Raw genomic sequence first — 4,588 nt, forward strand, 5'->3', positions numbered from 1 at the left:
TTGCCCACAACTCCAATGACAGACAAGCCTACTTGTAATGAGAATGGTTTACTTTTGTCCTATACTTCATGCTCTTTAACCAGCTATTAATCTATAACAAGACCTCTATCTCATGACTGCTGGCTTTATTCAGGTACCATTGGTAAAGGATATTGCCAAAGCACTTTGGAAATCCAAGTATGTAATGTCTCTTGAAGAAAAGGTTAGTGAGAATATAGTCCACTGTGAATACAGGTCCAAATAATTCATCTGGCCTCTATTTAATGTCCCTCCCTATCCTCTTGTAGCAATCTTTTCATGGCTATATTGCCTAATGCCACAAAGCTGTGTCTCTGGCTAACTTCCTCCTTACAAGGAGTTTGAAGAATTGTATGTCTTCACGTTTTTTAGACATATGCTTCTCCATTTTCCTTGTTTTCCTTAATATCAATAAACCTTTTTTTGTCCTCACTTGGAAAAGACTTGCACTTTTTGAAGGAAGCCTTCTCATTTTTTTATGGCTTCCTTGACTCTGCTTGTTAAACATGTCAACTTCTTCAGTTTGATGTTATCTTTCTTAATCTGTGGTATATAGTATCTTGTTGGCTTCATGACTAACATTTCCAATGTACAGTTATTTATGATATCTAGGGTCCCCTCCCTCCCCACACAATTTGTCATGTCCTGAATATGCAGTTATCCAGTCAATGTGAAGGAGGTTGGTTGCATTTTGACTAGGGGGCGGTAATGTATGAACTATACAAAAGAAAACGTTTTTTAAAAATGTCTTGTGCCAGGGAAGAGTACCCTCCACCCCCAAGTGAGAATGAAACATTAGACATATTGTGAATGTTCCTTCTGCTTGGAAGTAAGGGAGGCATTCTGATCTGCCCATTATTCCAGGGGGAGCAGTTGGGATAAAATTGCTTGGATTCATGTTCAATTGGCATCTGATATTATCTCTAACAGATTCTATCTCTCCCTGGTGCTTTTCATCATTGTACTATGTTTTCTCCCTCAGGTTAAATGGAGGTTTTGTAAGTACTAGTTTTGTATTCATTGTTCACATTTTTCTTGGATTCCAGCCTCAGAAGCTGGAAGACTGGAAGAGAACAGTCCTGCTTCCAAATCTGAATAAAGGAATCACATATCCATCAATTCATTAAGATGCCTTCTGCCCCTCACCCCAGTGAGAAGCTAATGCAGTAAGGAGACAGTTTGATGCAATGGTTAAGACAGAGCAGTGGACTCTGATATGAAAAACCAGGTTTGATTCCCCACTTGTCCACATGAGGCTGCTGGGTGACCTTGGATCTGTCACAGTTCTCTCAGAATTGTTCTCTCAAGAGCAGTTATCGAAAGAACTCCCTGTGCCCCACCTACCTCACAGGGTGTCTGTTGTGGGGAGAGGAAGGAAAGGGAATTGCAAGCTACTCTGTGACTCTGAGGGAAGGGTGGAGTATAAATCCAATCTCTTCTCTTCTTCTAATTGAGTTCCTATTTTGATTCTCTTCATTGCTCAGCTGCTGAGCAAAGATGTGAGACATAGTTAAAGGCAGCCTAGACAAGCTTCACGAATGCATAACCTAGCAGTTGTATAAGGAAGACAGATGCAAAACTGGCTCACACAGAACACAGTGATTCAGCATTTGTCAGAACAAAAGACTCTATACAGAGAAGTAAAGTTTAAAAAAGTAGCTAAGATGTTCTGTTCAATTTAACCAAATATCACCTGGCTTGGGAGGCTATTATTAATTACTAAACTGGAAACATATTACTGTTTCTTTTGCCTATTTTAGATAACAGTCAGGAAGATACTGTTCTTATAAGGAGAAATCCCATCAAAGGCACTGTTCCCCACTCTGTTACACAATGGCAATAGTGGCAAAAAGTTATCTTAAAAATAAATATGTTGCAGCATTATCTTTGTAGGCAACAGATTGCTTTACTATATGTTCTCTGATGTGTTATAAGGAAGCCTGTACCACAATCAGGTTTAAAGCCCTAGAGGACTCTGTCATTTCTACTGCAACAGACTACAGCTGTTATTCTCAAATAACAGAAGAATAAAGTTCTGGCACAGTGAAGCTTGAATCTCTTTCCACCAGGTCAACTTCTGAACCCAGATATCACACTCAGTGCCTTTCCATGCAAACTTTAGTGAGACCTGAATGGTTTTGGAGACTGAAGATTCTTTGAACTTCAGTTTGATATATTTTGCTTTCAAACTACTCCCTTTTTTGGAAATTGTAAAAGTGATCATTTATAATTTAGTTAGCATATTCTCTAAGTCAGGGGTGGCCAAACTGTGGCTTGGGAGCCACATGTGGCTCTTTCAGACATACTGTGTGGTGCTTGAAGCCCCCTGCCCCATTGGCCATGGGCACTTGTCTCCTTAAATAACATCTCCAAGGCAAGCCAGCTGGTAGTTTGGAGAATGCATTTACAATTAGTTGCTTTCTTTCCCTCCCTCCCTTCCTTGTCTTGCAGCTCTCAAACATCCCATGTTCATGTCTTGTGGCTCTCGGATATCTGATGTTTATTCTGTGTGGCTCTTACATTAAGCAAGTTTGGCCACCCCTGCTCTAAGTTCTGGTTTAAAGAGCATCCAAATGTACTGGGTCAGATATGGAGCATTTAACTTTGATCATCCATGTGTGATAATTTCTGCATAATATGAAAACTGACAAGTATTATTATGAATAGGAATCCCAGTTATTATTAGTAGTGTTTATCAAACTGGTATCTTGCTCCTGATCAGGACTCAGGGCAGCTAATAGCATATAAAATGTACCCAATAAAAACAATACAAGAGATGCAGCAAATAAATACATTTTGGAATATAAAATGATTAAAAATATATCCCTATTAACATCTATCCACTATCAAGCAGGATAGGATGCTTGGATGGTTAAATGGCTGCCTTGCTTCCTCAGTCACCACTAGGGGTGTGAACTCAGTATATACTGAGCCAAATAAATACCTGAAAAATACCTTATCAATATATTTTTTAATTTATTCAGCAAAATCAGATTAGAGAATCTAATTTGGCTACCAAAATAGAGATACCCAAATAAAAGCTGATATTATTCAGCTTTTATTCAGGCAAAGCTAGAAGGCATTTAAAGAGGCTTCAGTGAACTCTGCAAGTGAACTCAGAAGGCATCTAAACTTTAAATGCCTCTGAACTCTATTATACTCTGTGGGGACTGTCCCCATAGGGTATAATGGAGCTGAATAAATATGAGTTTCCCAAATATTTACCCAAATTCCAATGCAATACCAACATTGGGATTTGGAAATACCAATATTTTCGGAGTCCAACAGACCCAAATCAGGAAAAAAAATTATTTTATTTTTTTGCATACCCCTAGTCATCACTGCTACCCTTTGTCCATCTCTGGCTGGGATCACACACACTTAATAATGCACTTTCCATTCACTTTCAATGCACTTCCCAACTGGACTTTACTGTGTGAACTGGCAAAATCCAGTTGAAAAGTGCATTGAAAATGGATTGAAAGTGCATTATTTACTGTGTGTGATCTTCGGTATGAAGCAAGAGGAAGAGCTATAGGCAAGAGGTCATTTAACTGGCTTCTGGGATGTGGAGTCCTTCAGGCACTCCTTTTGTTTTGCAGATGAAATCAGCAGCATAGCAGCTTCCATGCTTTGCTTTTATTCAGGAAGTGAAATGTGGATTTAGAATTAACTTCAAAATGTTGGCAGTCAGCCCTGCTGTTCTGCAGGGTGTAGTCATTTTTTAACAATACAAATTATTCAAGCCAAAGTTAAACTCCTTTGTAAGCTATACTGGAGTTGAAGTGTACAAAGTCGCAACGGTTGCTTCAGATATCACTAGCAGAAATACATTAAGTTACAAACAACACATGGTATTTGGGAAACAAACAGCTCTGAGTAGGGTTTTATCTGGAGGTTTTGGATGTGGAGCCTGGGGGTGGGGGGGGTGGGAAAGGGAATCTTGTGAGCAAAAATTAAACTTTGTGAGCTACTGGCATTAAAGTTCTGAGCTACTGCATAAATTAGGTTGTTCTGGGGCCATTTTCCCTGAGCTAAGACAAAAATGTGTGAGCTGGAGGCTAAAAAAACTGTGAGCTAGCTCACACTAACTCAGCTTAGAGGGAACACTGGGAATAAATTGCGTAATGCCCACCCTCCAAAGCAGCCATTGTCTCCAGGGGAACAGATCGTGGCCATCTGGAGATCAACTGTAATAGGAGATCTCCAGATGTGACCTGGAGGCTATCAACCTTAAGATAACTATACAGTAAGGCATGGCACTCAAGTTTACTTGTTTGGACTGGTGTATGTTGAAATGGTCTTGAACATGCCTTGCCATGTATTACAGGACACAACATAATCTCACCACTTTTTCAAAAGATTTAGGCTTATATTGTGCTTTGGTTTGGGTACATGCTGAATCATTCAAAAGGCTTGTCCAACACTAGTGGAATCAACCTGAGGTGGCTTTTACAGGCAAAAAAAAATGGTGGTAGCTGTTATTAGTCTTTTTAAAAAAGATCATAACAAGTTAAGTGGCAAACTGTCCCACACAGCTGCACAATTTAACAGAGAAACAGGGGCATCT

This window comes from Heteronotia binoei, chromosome 10, assembly GCF_032191835.1.
Source record: "Heteronotia binoei isolate CCM8104 ecotype False Entrance Well chromosome 10, APGP_CSIRO_Hbin_v1, whole genome shotgun sequence".
NCBI classification, from domain to species: Eukaryota; Metazoa; Chordata; class Lepidosauria; order Squamata; family Gekkonidae; genus Heteronotia; species Heteronotia binoei.